A 10,983-nucleotide genomic window follows, 5' to 3' on the forward strand; every position below is an offset into this window, starting at 1 on the left:
ATGCAACAGCAGAGATCATATGGGTGCAGTCAATTTTAAAGGAACTAGGTATAAAAAGCACTAGAGCTCCATGTTTGTGGTGTGATAATCTAGGTGCTACCTATTTGTCAGCAAATCCAGTCTTTCATGCTAGGACCAAACACATTGAAATAGATTTTCACTTTGTTCAAGAAAGAGTTGCAAATAAACTTTTGGATATTCGGTTTATTCATTCTCAAGACCAAGTTGCTGATGGCTTCACCAAAGCTCTGCCCACAAGAAGTTTTGAAGACTTCAAGCATAATCTCAACCTAATGAAGTTGTGATTAAGGGAGGGTGTCAAACATGATGATATTGCGTACGTAATCTTGGCCTGTATAAGAAGGAGATCATCACCGTTGGAAGAGTAGTTAGTTAGACAAGTATCCTGTAATTTTTATCTCCTGTTATCTCTAGATTTTCTTCCTTTTCAAGATGTAATCTCTTAACCGACTTGTACGCGTATCTGGGCTTGCAACCCATCTATATAACACGCAACACGTCTGCCAGGAAAGGCAAGATGTTTACCGCAAGTCGTACAATATCAAGACCAAAATTGCTTTGATGACTATATATAATTAAATATGGTGACAAAATGCTTTCATCATCTTTATTCGCCTCTCGTTTCTCTGTAATTGTCAGGAAAATTGGTATTCAGACTCGATACTGATTTTGTGGTGGTCAGGAAATCAGGTGCCGGATGACACTCAGCTGCAACACCGTTTCGTTCTTAGGGATAGGACAGTAAGCACACAACTACTCATTCGCCATGCTCACTAATTGATGGATGCTCTCTTGTGTACTTCTTCGGAATAAACTTATCTTGCTTTGGACTCCTGCCAGAATTCAGATACCCACTGTGATGCAAGTGCAGGAAAAATCCAAGCTGTGAAGCAATTCCGTATGAACATGTGCCCTGGTAAATTTCCCTACAAATTGGGTGGATGATATGCTGAGAATATTCAGCTAAGCTAAAAATGAAACGCTAATGTGATCGATCAGTGTACCTGCAGGTTGGAATCTCTGAACCTATCCACATAATGAAGGAAGCATCCACGAAATGAAGGAAGCAATGCTTGTCAAGCTAAGCCGGAACTCCATCATCATGGCATGTGATGACTGTTGTCTGAAAGTAGATGTGATAATCAGAACTAGATCCTGCTGTGACCGTCGTTGCTTTCCCTACAGATTTTCTCTACAAGTGTGCATCGTCAGTGCATGCAGGGATATGTCTTGATCCATTTTCTCTACCTGTAGATGTCAGTAGGTATTTTTGAAAAATGTTCCCTGGCTCTGAAGCCCATGTCCGTGTGCACAGGACACTGAAGTGGTAGTCTGACATGTGAGTGAAAGCGTTTGTGTGTTGGCTCAGGCTGTCCGTGTGTGTGTGTGTCGTTGGGCATTGGCCCGGATAGGAGGTGTGTAAACCTTGTCAAGTGTTTCGTCAGTTAAGGAAAATGAAGCCCATGTCCTTCACGCATAGCATGCAGCTTGAGTGTTTTTTGAAATACAGGAACGAAGCCCATGTCCTCGCGGGCAAAACTTGTGCTTATTTGAGGAGGAGCAATGCAAGTATGCAACAGCCTGACACTGAGATACATTGAAACTCTGGTATACTGAAGCTCCGTGGCAAAACTGAAACGTGGAAGCATGATCTTTCACTATTTACTTCGATCTGAAAACAGTTTGTCTTCAGATCTTGTTATGAATAGTATTATGAAGCATAAACGGCTGAACTAGTACTTGCTGGCTGGTGCCTTGAAAATCCAGCTCCATTATAATTCAGATACCCTTTCTTTATTCGGGTTGACATGTTTGGATTCCAGGATCTCAACCTACTGTGCATAACACAGTACAGTACAATTCTAGTGTGCATTTTGTGACTGGAGCGCCAAAATTAGTTCCAGCCATATGTATGTGCAGACATTCAAAAATATTTGAGCAGGAGTGTATTTAGGTTTTTCCGGTTTTTAATTTTATTTTTCGTTTTCCGGTTTCCAATTTTTCCTTTTTTTTGTGAAAAACATTCATCGAAACCTATTAACATGAGATCAAGTTTCGAAGGTCTCGGCGTGAGAAATCCAACGGTAAAAACGGTTTGATATTGGGACGCACGGTTCAAGAGATAAAATGTTATGAACAAATGAATCTTCGAAAAAAGGAAACTCCAGTTTGCGACAAATGACGTACACGCAGTGCGTCACTTGTTAGTACCATAGAAGGTAGGGAGTAACCTTTGCAAGGGCTAACACTTAAACTAGGCTTTTCTACTCGACACATGAAGTATTTTTACCAAGCCGAGTTGAAAATCTGGGCGCGAAATCTGACCAAGAGCTCAGCCTCTTTTGGCCTGGCCGACCTTGATGCACCGACTGAGGCCCTGCCGAAAATCATCTCTCGTCAAACCCTGAGGCCGCGACTGAGGCCAGACGAGAGGGCATGACTTGCTCTTCCTCCCGGCAGATCCTATTCCCAGCGTAGGTTGGGGAATAGCAACTAATCTAGTTACGACTAGCCATGCCCGCGCGGCGTCACGCCACGCCTATTGATACATTATGTGAGAAATTCTGTATACGGTGCTATTAAACTTTATACATTAATTATCCTATTAATTGTTATGTTTTTGCTTGTTCACTTTACTTTTTATGTTATGCTGTATATACAAAAATCATATTGGTAAATCTTTCATAAAGAAAATCTTTATTGAATGAAAAGAATCATCACGTCTCTGTCATATTTTTTCTGTTTGGCTGGAAGATATTTCCTGTTGGTAAATCTTCTCATCAACCTTTCCACAAGGTTTTTTTTCTTCTCTTTTATTTGATAACTTTGTTGAATTTTCACAAAAAAGTTCTATTGAATGGTGAAGCCATCCCGCGGCACCGCGCCGCCGTGATATATGATCTTCATAGGCAACGCCTCAACACTCTATCCTAGTATATAATAACAGTGTGTATTTCTAATCAAGCAACCAATTTCAAAAAGCAGGAAAAATATGTTCAAAATACTTAGTGATTGTCTTCAAAAAAAAAAAATCTTAATGATTGGCTTTCCATCTCAGATACTGGTGTACTACCATGAGCCACAACTTATGCTACATATTACACAGGTGTTGATCATTGATCAACCCTAAAGTATTATTGTTGTTCAGATCAAAGATAAAATTAATTACTTGACAACCCTATTCTCATAAAAAGCACAGAAAATCAGAGTGCACGATATCCCTTGAACAGGATTTTCTTGGTATGAAGATCAATTAATCACAGGAAAAAATGTCATGCTGCAAACCTATATATAGAAGTACCTCATTTAGTATCATAAACTGGGAATGCTCTACTAATTAGAATGTACATACATGGACCCAAATTTCAGATGTGACATGACGAAACTGCATGCACCCAAGACTGAGGACTACAGAAAGAACTTCGAAGAAGCTATGAAGAGACATTTTTCAAGTATGGAGTTTTCTCAAAGCATAAATGAATGGAAGAAACACAGCAAGAGGGAAGCTGCAATGAACATCATTTTGGTTTCTACAGAATGCATTATATATTATACTATCACAGATTCAAGAAATAACCATAAAAGATGTAAAACATTGTAGAAGATTACTCTCCGTCCAACCATCCTTCTAGTACACTTGCTCCCTTGTAGACATTAACACAAATACACGTTGGCATGAACAAAAAGTAGCACATCCACGGGGATTAAATCAATCAAGCTAATGCTGAAAAAAAATGAATCAAGCTAGCTCCATTAACAAAAAGTACAACTTGCATTGTCCTCCATTCAGTATATTTTGGTGTATAAATAAAATGCAAAGAGAGCATCAGGGTTGGGCTGAGCATACAGACCTTGCTGCGACTGGAGGCGATGGAGCTGAGCTGCTTCGTGATGCTTGCCATCCATTTACTGCTACAACCTGAGAGTGAGAAGGGAGGATAGCACATCCAAGAACTGCAGTAGGAAAAACTGACCGCCAACAGATAATAAAATTCAGACACTAAAAAAGGTGTATGTATTTTGTGAGGAATGGTTGGTATTAGAGCTAGGCAAATATTGCACGACAACTATTCTAACTGAAAGTATTTTGCAAGAAATGGTACTGCACAACGGAAGTCGAACATGCAACTGTCTGCTCTTAGATTTCAACACATTTTAAAGTGCACTTATTCAGAAAAGCATGCAAATAATAGCCTGTATATATAGAGAGCAACACCACCTCAGTTTCTATAACTTCAGTAATAAGGTTCTTCTTTATTCAGAGATGTACATGTAAACTTGTACAATCAACGGAAAAATACATGTGATAGTAGGTAGAACTACTGTTCTAATAATCTCTCATAGTCACGTGCTCGTGCTATGAAATATATATTTCTCAGAAACTAATAATTGCCTCTGGAAGTAAGGAAATACAGGCCCTCCACCGACCACCAGCGCGGCACTCACCGGCACGGGTACGGCGGCACTCACGCAAAGCCGTTCGACGCCGTTCCCATCGACGGCGGCGAGCAAGGTGAGCGCACCATCGACCATCCCCAATCTTTCCCCTTTTCCCCTCTATTGATCTATGATGCTGGTGTATACAGTGGTCCAAAATCCAGTTGCTCTGATGTGATGATGTCCAACATTCAGTTGCTCTGACGCATTGAACTATTGATCGATTGATGCTGTCCAAAATTCAGTTGCTCTCATGTATCGATCGATTGATGCACCATGCTGTCCAAAATTTCCGTGCCATTGTAGTATTCCATCTCAGATGTAGTAGTATTGACTATTGACATTGCAGTACTATTGGATTGACTGAACGCAGCATTAGGGGGTGTCTGATGTACTGTATTGATCTAATCACATGTAAGTTCAATGTTTGGTTGGACAAAGTTAAGAAATTTTAAGGAAATAAAATGCAACTACAGACTATTCGTTGATTGAAAACAGCCAGCAAAATAAGCCTTTCATCTCATGGGTTACTAATTTAGTAAGCACCACTTTTTGTAAAACTAAGGAAGTTAATGAAGAAGTTAGAAATTAGTACAAACTTGCATGATAGAGATCAAATTTAGTAAATAACGTGACTCTAGTGAATGATGTTTCCCTTGAAGATTTGAACATGCCTCCCCAGTCAGATACACAGGACAACGTACCTTGTGCTGTAGCCTTAACAGGATCAAACAAGCTTCCATTTTCATTGAAGATCCCTACATCCATGAATTACACTAGACTTAGCAAATAGAGTTGCAGGAGAGCATACACAGGATTTTGATCAAAACCTAACCACATGTCAAACTGCAGGAAAATATAATGTTTGGTTAGGTTACCCATTAGAAATACTGAAGTGAAACAAAAACTATGAAATATTTCACACAGAGGGGCCGTTTGATCAGATGAAGAAAAATCGGTGGCATCTGTAACGCATTGCACGTAGGAATAGGAACTGAAGGCATTTTGCATGAAAGAATCATTTTGCAAACACGGAACAGGACCTATTGCACGCAGATTTATTTTTCTTTCTTATTTTTAAGAAAGTTAAAAAAGTCTTGACACATAGAGTTACTTACTTTCACCTCAAAACCAGCATTCATGCTTTTGCGTCCACATTTATCAGGCATCTTCCCGGTGGCCGCAGCAGTCAAGTCAATTCTCATCTACCAGCCATGTGCATCTTCCTGTTTGGAGGACAAGCACAGCACAGGGACAGTGGTGCTGGAGAGATGACGAGTCATCAATGATGATGCAGGTACTCTGATTCTGGCCCAACGCGGTTCACGCTGTTCACACGAAAAGATGCAAACACCGTGGTAGGTGTTGTCAGGATCAGCATTATTACCGCAGTGTTTCAGCAATTCTGAACCCTCCTAAGTGCAAGATTAGCAAGAAATATAATACTGTATAGGAGTACTAGTTTTGGGAGATTTTAGTATACTAGTTACTGGAAATTAGTCTCCTTCAAAAAGTATTTAACAATTTCATGTTGCTAATACCATGACTTCTTTTTTGAAAAGAACATATTTAGTGAGGACCCAAAAATTAAATTCAGAATTGAAGTTTAAAACTGAGAAATCTATGAAACTGATTCCAAAAAAATTCATCATCATTATACAATTCGGGAAATGCGTCTTCTGTCAAAAATTGAGAAGTTAATTATACGAAATCCTGTGAAACCGCTGATGTTTTTTTCTTCTTCTCTCGAACAAAGGTACAGAAGAGAGCAGGGGAGCACGCTGAAGAGTTTAACTGTTTAAGGCGTCGGCAGAGTTATTATCTCCATGTCATTTTCTTCTCTTTCCACCAACGGCAGTAATCCCCTCCTCTCCCGCCCATAGCAGCCGGACTTGGCAGTAATCCCCTCCTCTCCCCACAGGCGAGGCGACGGCGCGTTGGATCTGATCGATTTTGGGTGTCGCTCAGGTGCATGCTCTCCTCCGTTCTTGATTCTTGGCTGTATTTCTTTCTTCTTTGGTTGTTCCTCTGTCAGTGCTGAATCCTCCTTCCCTTCTTTCGTATGCTGCATGCTGCAGTTTCTTGACTTCTTCCCCCGATCTGCAGCACCATGGCCGAATCACTGCTTCTCCCTTTGGTGCGCGGCGTGGCCGGCAAGGCCGCAGACGCGCTCATCCAGACCGTGACCCGGATGAGTGGCCTCGACGACGACCGCGAAACGCTGGAGCGCCATCTGCTAGCCGTCAAGTGCAAGTTGGCCGACGCCGAGGAAAGGAGCCAGAGCAATGCCTACCTCAGGAGCTGGATGGAGAAGCTCAAGGCCGTCGCCTACGAGGCCGACGACGTCCTCGACGACTTTCAGTATGAGGCGCTGCGCCGCGAAGCCAAGATCGGCAAGTCCACTTCCGGCAAGGTACTCGGCTACATCACGCATTGCAGTCCGCTGCTCTTCCGTTTTGCCATGAGCAAGAAGCTCAAGGGAGTTCTCAATAAGATCAAGGAGCTGGTTGAAGAGATGAACATGTTTGGCCTTGAAAATTCTGTGAATCGGGAGGAGCGACAACATCCTTGGCGGCAGACACACTCCAAACTGGACGAGTCTGCCGACATCTTTGGAAGAGATGATGACAAGAAGAGGGTGGTAGAGTTGCTGCTAGACCAGCAAGATAAGCGGAAGGTGCAGGTGCTGCCCATCTTTGGTATGGGAGGTCTTGGCAAGACGGCACTTGCTAAGATGGTGTACAATGACCAAGATGTCCAGCAACATTTCCAGTTGAAAATGTGGTACTGCGTATCAGACAATTTCAATGTTACTGCTATTGTGAAATCCATCATTGAATTGGCAACAAATGGAAGATGCGACCTGCCCGACAACATCGAGCTATTGCAGAAGAAACTTGATGAAGTCATTTGCCGGAAGACATTTTTACTTGTTCTCGATGATGTATGGAATGAAGAGAAGACGATATGGGAGGAAAATTTGAAGCCACTGTTATGCTCCATTGGTGGACCAGGAAGTGCTATAGTTGTGACATGTCGAAGCGAGCAAGTGGCAACTATAATGTGCACCATTCAGCCCCTTAAGTTGGCATGTCTAGGTGAAGAAGATTCATGGGAATTATTCTCGAAGAAAGCATTTAGCAACGATGTAGTGGAGCAAGCAGAGTTAGTCACCATCGGAAGACGTATTGTTAATAAATGTGGGGGGTTGCCTCTTGCTCTGAAGACAATGGGTGGATTGCTACGTTCAAAGCAACATGTAGAGGAATGGAAGGCCATCGAAGGAAGTAATATTGGGGATAATATTGTGGGCAAACATGAGGTCATGCCCATACTAAAGTTAAGCTACAAACACTTGTCATCTGAAATGAAGCAATGTTTTGCATTCTGTGCAGTTTTTCCCAAGGATTATGAGATGCAGAAGGATATGCTGATCCAACTATGGATGGCAAATGGCTTTATTAAAGAAGAGGGAACAATGGATTTAACACAGAAAGGAGAATGCATTTTCCATGAATTGGTTTGGAGGTCCTTCTTCCAAGATATGGAAGTTGAAGACAGTTTTTTCTCAGGACATGAGACAGTAGTATGTAAAATGCATGACTTAATGCATGACTTAGCCAGAAATGTTAGCAATGATTGTGCCACCATAGAAGAATTGATTGAACAAAGAGCATTGTTAAAAAATGTCCGCCACCTGCAAATGTCAACGGATAATTTGAAAAAGACCTATGGTTTGTTCGATGGCAACAGTACATCTCCCCGCACTTTGTTAGCTCCTTCATTGATGTGCCGGGAGTTTAAACGGCTGTCACATGCATCATTACGAGCACTGCATTGGCAGGGGTTGTTTCACACCAGTTTCAGTTTTGTAAATGCAAAACATTTACGGTATCTTGACCTCTCCAGTTGTGACGTCAACGCTAGATTGCTAGATTCAGTATGCCAATTGTATAACCTGCAAACGTTGAGGCTGAATAATTGCACTAAGCTACAGAAGTTACCAGAAGACATGATGATAAGCCTGAGAAAGCTCATACATCTTTATCTTTCTGGATGTGATAAGTTGGGACGGATGCCTCGAAACATTGGCCAGCTGAACAACCTTCGCACACTAACAAGATTTGTTGTGGATAGTAGAGAGGGTTGTGGTATTGAGGAACTCAAAGACTTGCGACACCTTTGCAATAAGATGGAATTGTACAACTTGAGGAAAATAAAGAGTATAAAGCACGAAAAGAAGCCAATCTCCAGCAGAAGAAAAATCTAAGTGAGTTGTTGTTCTGTTGGGGCCTTGAAAGATTTGGCAGGACCGAAAATAAGGCATGTAATGAGGAAGAATTGTTCCAGCATCAAGAACCTCATAGCAAGATCCATAGTTTTAAGTTGCATGGATATGGTGGCCCAGAAATACCACGATGGATGAGAGACACTCAAATGTTTCAGTGCTTAAGAAAACACATAATTACCAACTGGAAAAGGTGTAAGAATATACCTGTAGTATGGCTCTCACCCTCACTGGAATTCTTATGCTTGATCAACATGGGTAAGCTGAAGACATTATGTGATAATCTTTGCATAGAAGGTGGAGGGCACAGTACCCCTCTACATTTTTTCCCAAAGTCGAAGGAGATGGTCTTGGTAGAGCTATCTAGTCTAGAGGGATGGGCAGAAAACAGTGCGGGTGTGGCCACTGATAGCTCGGTAATATTCCCGATGCTTGAGAAGCTACAAATCAGCTGCTGCCCTAAGGTTGCAAGTTTTCCACTAAGCCCCGTTCTCAAAGACCTGAAGTTAGAAGGATATTACTTGGGACTGGAGTGTGTATGGGATATTCCAAGGTTGCCTACATCCCTTGAAATTTTGTGGATTCAATGCTTCGGAGGTTTGGTGGTGCTGCCTTCGAACCTTGGAGATCTGGCAAAGCTGAGGGAGCTAATGGTGAATAGATGCAGGAGCCTGAAAGGGTTGCCTGATGGGATGGATGGCCTCACTTCTCTTCGGGACTTGTGGATCCGTTGTTGTCCAGCGGTAGAGGAATTCCCGAATGGTCTCCTTCAGCGGTTGCCAGCCCTTGACCAGCTAACCATAGAGGGCTGCCCCGAGTTGGAAAGACGATGTGGAGAAGGTGGTGAGTATTTCCACCACTTGGTCCCTATCCCAGTTAAACGCATTGGAGCAGAGTCAAAATATAGAACTGGTGCTCCAGAAGAAGAAGCAGAAGCAGAATCCACATTTATAGCACGAGAAGCAGAAGCAGAATCCACAATTATAGCACAAGAAGCAGGAACCAGAGGGAAGAAGTTTCTAAGAAGGCTCCTCCCCTCCTGTGCTCACTCGAAGTCTGGTGATAACTGAGGTGCGTGTGCCACAATTCCTTTCCCCGTGTTATTATGGTTTAGTTAACTGGAGACGTTGATTCCTTGCAGTTGCGGTTTACTGCAGATTGCCAATGATAATTATTTGTGCTCACATCAATTCAGCACAGTACTTTATCTAGTTATAAACATCTGTTCTGCATCGTAAATTAGCACTAAAATTGCTTTGATGACGCTACTTAATGTGATACGATGACAACATGTTTTCATCATCTTTATTTGCATCTCCCTCTGTAATCGACAAGGAAATTGGTTATCAGACTAGTAGATACTGATTTACCTACAGTTATCTTGCTTTGAACTCCTGTCAGAATTCAGAAACCACTTTTGATGATGGAGCGTCAGGAAAACACAAGCTGTGAAGCAAATCCGCATGAACGTTTACCCTGGTAAATCTCCCCACAAATCGGGTGGATGATATGACAATATTCAGGTATAATGCAAGGCTAATGTGATGAATCAATGTACCTGCAGGTTGCCATTTCTGAAAGCATCCACAAAATGAAGGAAGCAATCCCATGCCGGACAAGCAAAGTCAGAACTCCATCATCACGGCATGTGATGAATGTTGTCTGAAAGTAAATCCAACAATCGGAACAAGATCATGTTGTGGCCGTCGTCGCGTTCCGTACAAATTTTCTCCACGTGTGTGTCAGTGCAGACAGATATGTCGTGATCCAGTTTTTCTACATGTAGATGTCAGTGCGAGTTTGTATTTCCCTGTAAATTTGCAAATGGTCACTGTAAATTTGTATTTGTCTGTCTGCCTGGTAACCTGACATGTGAGTGAGAGCGTTTGTGTGCGTGTCGTTGTTGGGCATTGGTGTCGTGTGGTGTGGCTGAGGCGTGTGTGTATAAACCCACTCGCTTGTTGAGTGTTTCGTCAGTAAAGGAAATAGCAAGGTCGGTCTGAATTCCCCTGTCTCCTTCTCTGTTCCCAGAGCCCTTCCTTCACATTGATCCTTCTTGCAAACTCTGGCAAACTGCAACGTGGAAGGAGAACTTACAGATGATCCTTCACAATGTACTTTGCTGTGATAACGCACTTTCTTTGGTGCGTTGAAAAATCCAGCTCCATCATAATTCAAATACACCTGGGCTTCTAAGTTTGTTCCGTCTTCTTTTTTTCTCGAGTTATTTATTCAGG

The 10,983-nt window shown here is 42.1% G+C and overlaps 1 pseudogene; it reads left to right on the forward strand.

The window, feature by feature from the left end:
* The first annotated feature begins 6,244 nt into the window (after positions 1-6,244).
* LOC123165610 (disease resistance protein RGA2-like) lies at positions 6,245-10,750 on the forward strand (annotated as a pseudogene).
* Positions 10,751-10,983: the final 233 nt, after the last annotated feature.

Source organism: Triticum aestivum, chromosome 7D (genome assembly GCF_018294505.1).
Source record: "Triticum aestivum cultivar Chinese Spring chromosome 7D, IWGSC CS RefSeq v2.1, whole genome shotgun sequence".
In the NCBI taxonomy this organism is placed as follows: Eukaryota; Viridiplantae; Streptophyta; class Magnoliopsida; order Poales; family Poaceae; genus Triticum; species Triticum aestivum.